Source organism: Dasypus novemcinctus, chromosome 1 (genome assembly GCF_030445035.2).
Source record: "Dasypus novemcinctus isolate mDasNov1 chromosome 1, mDasNov1.1.hap2, whole genome shotgun sequence".
Lineage (NCBI taxonomy): Eukaryota > Metazoa > Chordata > Mammalia > Cingulata > Dasypodidae > Dasypus > Dasypus novemcinctus.
Genome location: NC_080673.1, coordinates 174,118,995 through 174,134,025, shown reverse-complemented (window position 1 = coordinate 174,134,025; position 15,031 = coordinate 174,118,995). Strand labels below are relative to the sequence as shown.

The following is a 15,031-nucleotide window of genomic DNA, read 5'->3' as shown; positions in this document are numbered from 1 at the left end:
TAAGTTGTTCTCTAGGTTTCACAAGTCCACAGATGAAAGGAAATTGTGCCCTGGACAAACCATACCTATACCCAATTTGATGAGACTTCCAACTAAGTATTGTTACTGAAATGACTTAAGGGTTATGGAATATTGTGATGTAATGAATGTATTTTGCATATAGAAAGAACATGTATTTTGAGGCTCCAGAGAGTGGAGTATGGCAGTTTGAACCCGTGTGTATCCCAAAAAGATAATTCCTTCCTGTAGGTATTAATGAAATGCAAGGAGGACCTTTTGATGGGGTTACTTCAGTTAAGGTGTGTGCCACTCCAACTGGGGTAATTATTAATGCTATTACTAGAGTCCTTTATAAACAGAATGAATACAAAGAGAGAGAGAGACAGAGACAGAGAGACAGAGAGACAGAGCGAGACAAAGAAGAAAGAAACTGAAATCAACAAAACCTGGAAGGGGAAAGAAGGGAGAGACCAGCAGATGCAAATATGTGACATGCCATGTGGCAGAGACAAGGACAGCCGACAGCCAGTCTGCAAGAAGAAAGCATTGACTTGATGATGCCTTGACTTGGACATTTTCTTGGCCTCAAAACTATAAGCTAACAAATTCCCATTGTTTAAGCCAACTCATTTTATGGTATTTTCTTTGAGCAGCCCAGGAAACTAAAAACAGACTCCCCCACCCCCGACTCATGAAATGTTTTATTATATGACTTCTGATGACATTTTTTTTTTAGACTTTCTGGAAAAGGTTAGTTTATGCCCCTGGATGTATAGTTCTACCCACCATTAATTAAGAAAATCACCTGTGATGTCCATTGTGTTCAAGTTTAACATTTCTTTGTATTTTTTAAAATTTAGTATTGAATTGCCTCCCAGTCAGACCTTGAAGAGGTTTGGCCCAAAAAGGTGCCCCCATCATTGCTCAAAGGCACAAGGCTGCAAACCTAATAGTAGAATTTGCATGTTTGTCCATCGCGTGGTGACTCGAAGTTAAATACATATTTTTAGTGGTGCTTTAAGTGTTAGCATAAGCAATTAGTCAAAAAAGACAGCACAAACTAGCAAAGAGAATATAAGAATTTGTTTGAAATACAGATTGGGCAATATCACAATTTTTAAATATGGAAGTAGCATTGGTTTGTCCTCTGGCAATGATTTCTGCTGCAGCAGGAACTCAACTTGGCTAACCATGTTTTACCTTTTGTCCCATCACTGGAGGAGCGTGCCAACTCTACGCTAAAATTGTTCATAGTAATCCCCTGACACAGGCATACCCTTTGGGATTGTCTTTGTGTTTCTCTGGGTCCTCTCTTCCTGGAATGTTAGGTTTAGCTCTAAGGTGATGGGGGCCTCTAACCTTATCAGCAAGAGGATTTCAGTTACTTGGGTTCTGTCCACCTGTGATTATTAAGATAATGTGTTAACTTGGCCAAGCAATGTTGCCTACTTGTTGGTCAAGCAGGCACTGGACTAATTGTAAGATAAGGGCATTTCATAGACTTTAATCATCAGTGAATTGAGTGCATATGGCTGATTACATCTACAATGGACTGAGGAGATTGCCATCAGCAACGAGTGATGTCTCATCCAATAAGCTGAAGGCCTCAAAAAAAGTGATTATAGCATTCAGAGAGAGCATTCCCATCTCTACTTCAGACAGGTAGTGACACCTGAGGAACTCATTGGGGACCTTTATTGGAGCCCCTGGCCTGCAACCTGCCCTACAGTATTTGCACTGGTGCCTCCCCACAGTTATGTGGTACACTTTTATAAATTCAAGACTATTTACAGATATTTCCTGTCCATTCTTCTTCCCTAGAGAACTCTGATTACTATAGCTTGGTAGCAGGAATGATTGATCAGAAAGGAGTCTTAAAAATGGAATTTCTGAATTAGTTCTAGGATTTTGGCAATTCTGAGTAGATTCAAGAATACCAAAGACTCTGTTTCCAATAATAAAGAGGTCACTGACAGTCCATAGCATGAGATGACAAAAAAGATACACAAAACATCACCACTGGATATGACTTCTTCCTTGCTTATAAGAGGCAAGCTTCTGGGTGAGAGTGTTTTTAACATCTTAACAGAGTTTTGTGGAGTTAAAAGATAAAATGATGGTGGCTGGCTGTTCCTAAATATGATGGATACAGTTACAAAAGAAAAGAATGAGCTGACCTCTTCAAATTTTAAACTTAAATGCCTTATGGATGATGTGAAATTTCTATGTGTGTCTTTGATGTGGGCTATGGGTGGGAGGCTCTTTGTCTCTTCAGAGATAACCTAAGCTCTCTGACTTGTGAGTGTGACGGTAAGAGGCTGCAGTCCTGCCCTTGGTAACAATGGCAAGGACTCCAGTCCCAGGAAACAGTTTAACAATGCAAGGGCTATAAACTTTAAGTATTTAGGGGAAATGCAAACTAAATATGCTAAAAGCTTACCTAGAATGTCTGCAGTCCATGCTAAAAGCTTACCTTAGATGTGGAAGATATATATGCTAATTCAAGCCTATTGAGAACTGAAACAAAGGGATGATTTGGCTTTTCCTCTCTGTATAAAAGGGATTCAAAAATCTTGTTCAGGGCTCGGGATTCAAACAGAAAGCTCCCAAGTCCAGCGGGTTGTCAATAAACCATTTTTCCTTCTCAAAATCATTCCTGAGTCCTGACCTCTCTACGCAAATAATTGAACCTCTCTCAAATTCTACAACATCTTGAAGAAAGAAAATCTTGTTTCATCTGCAGGCTTGAGATCTCTAAACATCAGATTCAGAGTCTCATTGTGTGAGTAGCAGGGTTAGAACAGAAACTAAAATCACAATCTTGCAGGGTATATGCTGTTAATGTGAGGACATTTATTGGAAAAGAGTAGAACCCTGAGGATTGGGATAGAGACTTATCAGCTGAAGATGATGGTAGTGTGGACATTGAAACCCTAAATTCTAGTGAGGCTTTGTCAGATCAACTTGTAATAGTCTTCCCTGAGGGGATTACCTCTCAACCTCCAGCCTGCCCCAAGGAGCCTAGACTTCTTTTCAGTCCTGAAGAGAACCACCCAACCTCTATCCTGCCCTGAGGGGTCTGATATGCAGAAAAGCAGACTCAAAGCAGCATGGGAGATAAATCCAACTGACATACAGGGCCCTTCCACCTCAGTGAAATTTCTAGGTGTCCTGTGGTATGAGGAATGTCAAGTTATCCCTTCTAAAGTGAGGGATAAGCTGTAACATCTAGCCCCTCCAAAGACCAAGAAGGAGGCACAACACTTAGTTGACTTCTTTGGATTTTGAAGACAATGTATTCTTCATTTGGGTATGCTACTCCAACCCATTTACTGGGTAACCAGAAAACCTGCTAGTTTTGAGGCTCTGCAACAAGTCCAGACTGCTGTGCAAGCTGTACTGCTACTTGGGCAATATGTTAAAGTAAATCAAATGGTGTGTCAGTGGCAGATAGAGTGGTCATGTGGTGCTTTTGAGAGGCCCCTATATAGGTATCACAATGCATACCCTCAGGATTTTAGCACACAGTTCTGTGATCCTTTGAAGATAACTACTCTCATTTTGAGAAACAGCTTTTTTTCTGCAAATGGACCTTGTAGTGACCGAACACTTAACCATGAGCCACCAAGTTGCCATGAGACCTGAGTTGCCTATCGTGAGTTGAATATTGTCTGACCTGCCAAACCATAAAGTTGGGCATGCTTAGAAGCACTTCATCATAAAGTGGAAGTGATATATTTGAGGTAGGGCTTGAGCAGGTCCTGAAAATACAAGTAAGTAACATCAGGAAGTGGTCCAAATGTCCATGATCACTAATCCTGACACATTACCTTCTTTTTTCCAGCCCTCAGCTATGGACTCTTGGGAGTTCCTTCCAATCCATTGACTGAGGCAGAGAATACTTCAGCCTGGGTTGCAGATGGTGCTGCATGATGTGCAGGTACCACCAAAAAGTGAACAACGGCAGCATTGCAGCCCCTTTCTGGGATGTCTCTGAAGGACAGTGGTGAGGACGAATCCTTCCAGTGAACATCAAGCAGTGCCCCTGGTTTCTCATTTTCCTTGGAAGAAGAAATGTCCAGAGGTGCATTTGTACCAGTGTACAAATGAGCGGTTGCCAATGGTTTAGCTGGATGGTCAGGGATTTGGAAGGAACATGACTGAAAAATTGATATCAAAGATGCCTGGGGAAGAAGAATGTGAATAGAGACCTTTCTGAGGGGAAAAAAAGAAAACTTAAGAATTTTTGTGTCCATGTGAATGCTCAAGTGTAGGTGACTTCAGCAGAGGAATATTATAATCAAGTTGATAAGATGATCAGTTTTGTGGTTAGCACTCATCCTCTTTCCTCATCAAGCCTGATGTGGCTATGGCAACAGATGAGTGCCCAATCTGCCAGCAGGAGAGTCCCACACTTGGCCCCCAATATGTCACCATTCTCAGAGGCAATCAGCCTGCTACATGGTGGCAGGTTAATTACTTTGGGCCACTTCCATAATGGAAGTGTTCTAACAAATCTAAATGGATTTGTTCTAACTGGAATAGACACATATTCTGGACAAGCATTTGCCTTCCCTGCATGAGATGCTTCTTCCAAGACTACCATTTATGAACTGATCAAATGTCTTCTTCACCACCATAGTATTCCACACAGCATTGCTTCTGATGAAGGAACCTAGTTCACAGCAATTGATGTGTGGGAATGGGTACATATTTGTGGATTTCACTGGTATTACTATGTTCCCCAACATATTGAAGCAGTTGGATAGATAGAATGGTAGAATGGCCTTTTGAGGCAGAAATACATTGCAGGCTTGCAGCAATGTTCTCCAAGAGATTCTGTATGCTCTAAATCAGCATCCACTTTATGGTGCTGCTTCTTCCATAGCCAGCATTCATGGATCTAGGAGTCAAGGTGTGGAAGTGGAAGTGGCACAACTTACTAATATCCCTAGTGATCCACTAGGAAAATTTTTGCTTCCTGTTCCTGCAACCTGAAATTCTGCTTGTCTACAGGTCCTAGTTCCAAAAGGAAGATTGCTTCCATCGGGGAACACAACAATGATTCCATTGAACTGGAAATTAAGAGTGTCACCTGGTCACTTTGGGCTGGTTAGGCCTCTCAATCAAAAGACAAAGAAGGGGGAAACGGACTTTGGCCCAGTGGTTAGGGCGTCCGTCTACCATATGGGAGGTCTGCGGTTCAAACCCCGGGCCTCCTCGACCCGTGTGGAGCTGGCCATGCGCAGTGCTGATGCGTGCAAGGAGTGCCGTGCCTCGCAAGGGTGTCCCCCGCGTGGGGAAGCCCCACGCGCAAGGAGTGCGCCTGTGAGGAAAGCCGCCCAGGGTGAAAAGAAAGTGCAGCCTGCCCAGGAATGGCACCGCCCACACTTCCCGTGCCGCTGATGACAACAGGAGCGGACAAAGAAACAAGACGCAGCAAATAGACACCAAGAACAGACAACCAGGGGAGGGGGGAGGGAATTAAAATAAATAAATAAATCTTAAAAAAAAAAAAAAAGACAAAGAAGGGAATTATAGTACTGCTGCAGTGGATTGATCCTGACTATCAAGGGGAAATAGGACTTCACATAAACAATGGAAGTAAAGAATTTTCCTGGAATACAGGAGATCCTCTAGGGCATCCCTGAGTACTACCATTCCTTTTGATTAAAGTCAATGGAAAATTGAAACAACTCAATCCAGGCAGGACTAACCGTAGCCTAGAATCTTCATGAATGGAGGTCTGATCACCCCATCAGACAAAGAACCATGGACAGCTGAGGTGCTTGTTGAGGGTAAAGGGAACACAGAATGGGTAATGAAAGAAGGTAGTAATAAATATGAACTTTGACAACATGACTAGTTACAGAAATGAGGACTGTAAAGGTCATGGATATTTCTTCCTTGTTTTGCTACGAATATTTTTATATATGTACATAAAATGAATCTTTGTTTTCTTCCCTAACCTTTCCCCTTATCTTATGGTATATGTTGCATTTCATGTTGTAGTATTTAAGAATAACAAGTTTAAGCCTGAATATTACCTAAGGACTTGTAACCTATTATGGAGGCACTTAGTGTGCTTCCAGTTGTACACAGGACAGCTGAATATTGTTCAGCAGAAAAAATATACACACACACACATGCCATAGTTTTTATTTAGAGATTAAAATATGGTTTAGGGTGAAGTGTATGGCATACAAGTTGACAAGGGGTGGACTGTGATGGTAAGGGTAATGTGTCAAGTTCGTCAGGTAGTGGTGCCCAGCTGTTTGGTCAAGCAAGCACTGGGATAACTGTCATATAAAAGCCTTACATGAAATTTAATAATTAGTGAGTCGATTGCGTAGATGGATGGTTTACAACTACAATCAACTGAGGAGCATGCCATCCCAATGGGTGACATCTCATCCAATCAGTTGAAGGCCTTAAAAGGAGAAGTAGTTTTAGCATTCAGAGAGAGAATTTACATCTCTACTTCAGATAGATAGCATCTCCTGGGGAACTCATTGAAGCCCTGCATTGGAGCTCCTGGCTTGCAGCCTGCCCTAGAAAATTTGGACTTCTGCATCCCCACAGTCACATGAGACAAATTTATAAAATCTCATACTGTTTACAGATATCTCCTGTCAGTTCTGTTTCCCTAGAGAACCCTGACTAATACATACCGCACCCCAATGTATTGTTCTGTTAACTAGCGTGATAGGGAGAGGAGATTGTATTGTTATTTCATCTCAGGTAGCATTTATATCAGGGTTCTGTGCTGGGCTTTCATAAGGAGAGGTACTGCTAAGATCTTATTAAAGTCTGGGTTATCTCCCTTAGTGGTCACTACGTTAAGGTCTTTGAGGACCTCTGGTAGGACTACTGCTCATCCTTTTAAAGATGTCCTTCTAGTTAATAGTTTTATCTGTATTTCTTAATAGGCCATTGCTTTTGTTGTTGTTTTAAGCCACCCCTTGCAAGGTATAAGAAAAATAAAACTACCATGCTATCCCCTCCTTTTGTACTCAATCTTGTATTAGGGTGCTGGTGAATGCCTTTCCACTACAAAGGACGCTGAAAAAGTCATACATTGTTTGTAAACACTGTAGCTCTTTAATATACAGTAACTGTTTATTTGGCATGTCTGCAGGGGAGTGTTTGCATGAGGCCACTAAGTTTCTACACAGGTTATGTGCGAAGCAATAGCCTTAGCATATTGAAAGAGGCCTTGTATAATCTAACTGCCAGACGATCCAACGTTGACTACTATATTCCATTCCCATCTCCATCTACACATTAACAATTGCTGGTTGTATGGCCACTAATATCCAAGGTAGGGGTTCACTTGAGCAGGAGCTATCTCATTATCAAGCATTTTGTGGGGATGCCCCTGGTCTTTCTCTTCTGATATGGATGTTTTAGGGTCAACTCTGGGGAGTTCTCCCAATTCTGTGTTGTACTTTACATGCCTCCAGAAAGTCTTGGAACGCCAGTGTGATGGAGTAGACATTAAGTATCCCCTCTGTTGTAGGTATGCATGCTACCACACTAATATATTATTGTGGGCTACCATAGAAACAGGATTCATCAACAGCTCCTCTACCCATCACTTAATGGGAGAGATAGATTTTATCTCCACTGCCATAACCCCTGTGATGGCCTCTATTTGTGCTAAAGCTTGGAATACATTTAGGAATTGCTTTTCTAGGAAGGTATATCATTACTCAGCACCTTTGAAGAATTGAGACCAAATTCCTATGCACATGTGTGTCTTCCTGTCCCTTTGCCATATACTCCACACCATTTTGTTTTTTGTGATAGACGTCTAGCTCAAATGGTTTCCCAGGAGTCACAGTTTGCAGGAACCATGCTTGGGCTGTTAAATGTTTACTGGGTAAAGAAGTAGGCTTGGATCACATTTACACAGGAGATTATAAAACAGAAGTCTTACCAGACCCACCATCTCAAGGAACTTGATGGCATTTTTTGGTCCCTGTATTGTTTTGGGTTGCTCTCCTATATTCTTTTCTGGAGGAACTGTTAGAATCTCTCTATGGCTTTTTGTAAAAGACTTGAGTTTAAAAAATTTAAGAATTTTGCCTTTTAGTATTTCAGCAGAACAGCATTGGGTTGTTTATAGATTTTCTGCCATGGCACTCTGGCTCTCAGAAAGTCTCATCACATCTGGCTATGAGAAACTTTCTTTGCATTGTATTTTGTGAGAGATGTTTTTCCTTTTCCCCATATTTTACGTTTGCATTTTGTACTCTTAACTCTGGATATCCTAGTATCCATCTTTCTCTCTTTTATTTCAGCAAGGGCTTGTCCTACACCATACAAAAGGGTAATGATAAGAAGTCTAAGAATAGGAAGGAGGGTTTCTTTCCAAATGGAAGGTGCCACTTTTAATAATTTATTTATCATGACAGTTGAAGAGGTGGCATTGTCAGGACTCTGGAAGAGGGGACCATGAATGGCTACATGCATAACTATGCCTCTCAGCATAGCTCATGTTCCTTTAATAGTTTTCTAGGGTCAGTGGTGTCTCCTGGCATTTTCTGCTCTTATAGTCATATATCTCAGCAGGCATTAATGATACAATCAAAGTGTTTACCTTCAACTTCCCTCCTACCACCTTCCTTGACTTATCAGTTACCAACAAAATTGCAGTTGACTTTATATCATTTCTTCTGGTTTAGTACTCTGGCTTCAACTGCTAACCATGCTTCAATAGTCACTCTTACTGCTCACATCAGTGCCCAGTCTACCCCAAGTCCCAGGTGCTTCACATCCTTGCCATCTGAGTACAATTTTAGCACTTCCAGCAGGGAGGTAAGACTTACCGATATTTGGAGCATTACACCATACTTAGGTGAAAAGAAGTGTGATGGAGTCTTACAAAGACCTGTGTGGACAGACCAGGATTTCTCTAGTAAGTTCCTCTTTTTCCCAGCACATTTCTCTATAATCCTGCCGACTATGCCAATTGCTGCATCCTGCTGAATTAGCAGCAAGATTCACCCTGAAAGAAGAAATAGGAGAAGACCCAGCTGGGACTGCCCCAAACAACTGCACAACTATTGAGATGAAGAGGCACTGAATGTTAGGGTGAATGATCTTTTAGTATTTATTAAGGGAAGTTATTTTTATTGAGTTGTTGCTATCTTGCAATGGAAAGCAAGACTGGCAAGAAGTTTACTTGAGTACATTTGTACCAATGGCAACCACTCTTGAAATTATTTAGGACTGGGGGACAAATATGGTTAAATGTCAGAGGCTTGCATGCATGTTTTGGGAGCACATCTGGATATGTGCTCCTTTCTCAAAATAAAATGTACTCCAAGTAGGCAGTCTTCAAGCTCAGAGTGCTTCCAGAGTGCTTCCGGGGACTTATTTGGAGGGATGCATGAGGTGCATCCAATCTGAAAGGGCATGACTGTGGCAAGGGTAATTTGGATTATTGTTAATACTATTAACATAGAGGTGATAGCCCCACCCATGGTGAGACAAAAGATTTAATATAGCCAGCCACTGTGACTATAGTTAATAATTTTAATTTGTTATTTTGTCCAATTTATAGATAAGTGTTCTTCTGCAAAGAATATGGGCTACAGAGTCAGGTGAACATGAGTTTATTACTAGCTAGTCCTCTCACAATTAAGGGCTATTCAAATTTGCTAAAATCTCCTAAAAGCAATATAACTGAAATGGGTTGTCTTTCAAAATAGGGACTTATTAATGTATAAGATTACAGTTTAAATGCTGAGAAAAGTGTCCAAATCAAAACTTCTTCAGGTAATGCTATCTCCAAGACTCGCTGTGGACAATCCTGGATAATCCACAGTCTGCTGGTCTCTACCTTCTCATCTTGCTTTGCTGCTTTCAGCTTCTGTCTGTTCCTTCCATGGCTTTCTCTCTCAGCTTCTTTGGGTTCCTCTCTATGATCCTGTGTCTCATTGTCAGCTTCCATGTCTTTTATCTATCAGGTTCTGTCTCTCCATATTGTTTATAAAGGACTCCAGTAAGGGGATTAAGACCAGCCAAAGTAGATATTACCTCAAATAGTGAAGCTTCTCAGGGATATGGAGGCATCCAGACACTGTAGTAAAGGCAGATAACTCAAGAATTTGGCCTCTTGTCCGGGGACCCTAATCTGGTATTTATGCTCCCCAGTGTGACAGAGTTAGACTTAGCAGTGGTTTCCCCATGCATGACTCTTTGGTCCTTCTATGTGAACCTATAATTAGTACTAGAGTTGGTAGGTGTATATCCAAGAGACTTAAATCTTTGGACTGTCCATGTGCCAGCTGAGCCCTGAATCTCAACAGAGTTGCGACACCTACTCTCCAGTTCAGTGGACTCACTCAGGACAACTAATGGGGAGGAAATGATGGACAAACAACAAACCAAGAAACCAATAGTGCCTACAACTATAAGCAAGAGGGTCCCACTCCTTGGATGTATGGGATTGAAGTCCCCCTCAATTAATGGTGAAGTTAATTAATGGCATCACCGTCTCAGAGTCCTCAGGATTGGGAAATGAACTATGGACTAAAATAAACTTACTAGTATTCTACTATAGACTTATCATGAGTCTAGCAATGGAAGAAATACCACTTTTGGGGAGGCAGTGACCCATGGATGTTCTGGGGTTAGGGAGAGGAAAAAACAGGTGTAATATATGGAGGCATTTTCAGGACTTGGGAATCATCCTGAATGATATTACAATGACAGATACAGGCCATTATATATCCAGCCATTACCTAAAGAGTCAAATGGGAGAAAATGTAAACTACAATGTAAGCTGTAATCCATGCTTAGTGGCAATTCTCCAAAGTATATTTATCAATTACATTGAATGTACCACACTGAGGAAAGATGTTGCTAATGTGGGAGAATGTGGGAGGTGTGGGGAGCAGAGCATATGGGAATCCCCTATATAGTTTCTGCAACATTTATGTAATTGAAGTATCTTTTAAAAAAGAAAAAAAAAGACCCACCCTGGGACATGCTTTACTGAAGTAATCTAATCAAATGCCTTTAACTGAAGTAAACTAATCAAAAGTTCCCATCTACAATAGGTTCGCATCCACAGGAATGGATACTGTAAGAACACACAAGCCTCAAACTACCACAAGAGTATTTGACAATTTATTCATTTTGTTAAGTCTTCATTTCAACATCCATGAAATAAAGATGATAACATCCAGTTCATAGAAATGTTATGAGGATCACTAAAATGGGTATAAACATTGATAGTTGGTCTAGAAATTTAAACCTATTCAAACCCATTCCCCAACACTCAGCAATCTGTGTGTTATGGTAATTTCATCCATACATTTGTGAGTTTTTGCATGTGTGTGTATTTTCAAATTATTCTTGCAATTGTCTAAATTTATCTTTCAGTATTCAGATCTAGGTAAAGATTTAAGTATCCAGAAGAAACAAACTAAGGAATAATAAAATAAGGAGAGTGCAAAATATATGGCTCCTTCACTATTTGTTTTAAGAAATATTAAATAGTAGATTCTACCAATAATAGTAATTGGAGAAGTGTTCAGAATAAAAAGTAGGAAAAAGGCACAATAATTAATTAGGGAAATAAAAATGTTAATTCCAGTTAGAATACTGACTAAATAAATGTGTAACTGAAATCAATATGATGATACTGAATGACTGCTATCAGAGTTTCCTTGAATATTTTACTGCCAATAATGACACTTTGAAACAAGCTTATGTGTCAAAATATTCTCTCAAAACAAATGAAGATAATCAAAGAACATGTATAATTAAAATAAGTTTCTTCAGAAATGATGGAAACATCATACCTATGACACAAAGTTAGTCACATTATTATGGTGTTATTTTAAATAAAATTAATTTGATACAATACCTTTGCTAATAGTAACAATGTTGAAAAAGAAATAATGTCTTCATCTGCTCAATTTAACATGGCTTTGATAATAACCATCTCCCAGAATAAAGCAAGATGTAATTTAAAGAACACAATTATTTGGAAAGCTTGTTTGGATCCTTGAGCATTATTTGTTTCCTAAAATTTATTATCATCTTTAAAAGTTTCAAAAAAAATCAAGAGACTGCATTTTATTAGTATGTCAGGCTATTTTCTAATACTTTTAGAACAATTGGTTAACTTTTTTTTTAAACCATTCCCTTACTCGTGAGCCCTCTTTTTTAAAATCACTTTCCAATTTAAAAAATCCCTTAGAGTTCACATATTTCTCATGTTCTTTAAACATGAGTATACCTGCAATGATACAACACTAGAAATGAATAGAAGAAAAACTTAATTCAAAAAGCAAAAGCAAAAAATAAAATTGCCATTGAAGAAATCTCAACAAATTTTTTAAAATTGAAATCATAGAGAGTATGTTCTCTGACAAAAAGGGAAACAAACTAGAAATCAATAACAAGAATAAATTTCCAAATACTTTACATTTAAGCAATACAATTTTAAATAATCTATGTGTCCAAAAGGAAGTTTCAAATAAAATGAAAAAAAAATTTTGGACTGAACAAAAATGAAGATAAAACATATCAAAATATGTATTCCAGAGGTAAAGCAATGTCAAGGGGGACATTTATAATAATAACTGTTTATATTAGATTATGAAAGGAACATCTCAATTCTATAACCTAATTTCTTACCTTGGGGAAAGATAAAATGAAGAGTAAAAATTACACAAAGCATGCAGAATGAAAGAAATAATAAAGACAACATAAGTAATCACAATTATAAACAGGAAAATAGTAGAGAAAATCAATGGGAAAAAAACTGATTCTTCAAAAAAAGTCAGGAAAATTGATAGAACTTTAGGAAGACTGAGAAAGATTTAAAAGAGAGAAGACAAAAATCACAAATATTAAGAAATAACTCTACAGTTACTTTAGCAATTATAAAGATAATGCACAAAAATAATTACACACCATAACCACATGGGATTTATTCCGGATCTGAAAAACTGGTTCAACATTTAAAAATCAATCCATCTGATCTAAAATATAAACCAAGCTAAGGAAGAAAAATCAAATTGTAATATTGATGTTAAAAAAACATTCAACAAAATCAATACAAAATCTCTGTGCAGGGAGAACAGAAAATCCTTTTCCAAAAGAATGAAAAGAAGATCTCTATCTCATGTCCTATACAAAAATTAACTCTAGATGGACCAAAGACCTATATAAGAGCTAGGACCATAAAGCTTCTAGAAGATAATGTAGGGAAGGATCTATGAAATCTTGTGGGAGGCAACGGTTTCATGAATGTTACACCCAAAGCATAAGGAATGAAAGAAAAAATAGATAAATGGGACCTTCTCAAAATTAAAAACATTTCTGCTTCAAAGGAGATTGTCAATAAAGTGAAAACTCAGCCTATTCAATAGGAAAAAATATTTGGAAACCACATATCTTATAAGGGTCTTATATTCCTCATATATAAAGAAATTCTACAGCTAAATAATAAAAAGACAGGCACCCCATTTAACATATAGTCAAGAGACTTCAACAGATACATTTCTAAAGAGGAAATGCAAATGGCCAAAAAGGCTATGAAAAGATGCTCAACATCACTAGCTCTTAAGGAAAGGCAAATCAAAACTACAATAAATGCTAGCCTCGGCAGCTCATATACTAAAATTGCAATGATACAAAGAAGATTAGCATGTTCCCTGTGCAAGGATCACACACAAAGTCATGAAGCATTCCATATTTTTAAGACAGCAGACAATAAGCAAACAGACAAGGTCGCCATCTTGGAGCAAGAAGGAGGGAATACAAATTTTTTAAAATTAAAAAAAATAACTGCAATGAAATATCATTCCACACCTGCTATTTAAAAACAAAAACAAAAAACAAAAACAAAAATAGAAAATGACAAGTTTTGGAAAGTATATGTAGAAATAGGAAAACTCATTCACTGCTAGTGGGAATGTAGAATGGTATGGCTACTGTGGAGGACAATTTGGTGGTTCCCCAGAAAGCTAAATATAGAACTACCATATGATCTGGCAGCCCCACTACTAGGTATATATCCAGACTAATTGAAAGCTGGGACGTGAAAATATATTCACACCAATATTCATAGCAGCATTATCCGCAATTGCCAAAATATGGAAGCAACCCAGGTGCCATCAACAGATAAATAAATAAAATGTAGTATATACATGTAATGAAATATTATTAATCTGTAATAAGGAATGAAGTACTAACACATATGACAATATGGATGACTCTTAAGGCCCTTATGTTGAGTTAAATAAGCCACACACAAAAGTGTAAGTATTACATGATCTCACTGTTTTGAACTAAGATTAGTGAGCAGACTCATGGAAGTGGAGTCAGGTTACCAGGAAATAGAAGGGGACTAGAGATTGGTGAGCTGATGCTTATTGTGAAGAGTTTATAATTAGGTTGATTGTAGTGGTTTGGAAATGGATGGAGGTGATGGTGGCACAGCGATATGAGCATAATTAAGAGTGCTGAAGTCCGCCCACACTTCCCGTGCTGCTAACGACAATAGAAACGGACAAAGAAACAAGACGCAGCAAAAAGACACAGGAAAAAAAAAACAAAACAAAACAGACAACCGGGGAAGGGGAATTAAATAAAATAAAAATAAATCTTAAAAAAAAAAAAAAGAGTGCTGAGGTATAAATGTGAATGTGGTTGAAAGGGGAAGTTTGGGGCCATCCTTGATACTAGAGGGAAAGCCAGAGGATAAAATGGGTGAGTTTACAGCTTGGTGAACTCTGGAGTGGCCAAGGACTGTGCTAAGAATACAAACATAAGAATGTTGTTTCAGGACCTATCACAAAGATATGTCACTCTACAGGGTATTGATAGTAGAGTGGTGCAGCAGTTTGATATTATTGATGAATTCCAAAAAGAAATATTGGATTATGTTTGTAAACTGGTCTTTTCCTTTGGGTGTTTTAGAATGTATTGGAGTCAGAGGTTTTATTTTAATTTGATTAAATAATGATTAATTATTTGATTGGGACATGTCAGTAGGACATTTTGG

The 15,031-nt window shown here is 38.6% G+C and overlaps 1 non-coding gene across 1 annotated transcript; it reads left to right on the top strand.

The window, feature by feature from the left end:
- Window positions 1–13,621: 13,621 nt before the first annotated feature.
- On the top strand, window positions 13,622–13,724 carry LOC111765276 (U6 spliceosomal RNA). Its single transcript, XR_002797664.1, has one exon. It is a non-coding gene; the product is annotated as a U6 spliceosomal RNA (small nuclear RNA).
- The last annotated feature ends 1,307 nt before the right edge of the window (window positions 13,725–15,031 follow it).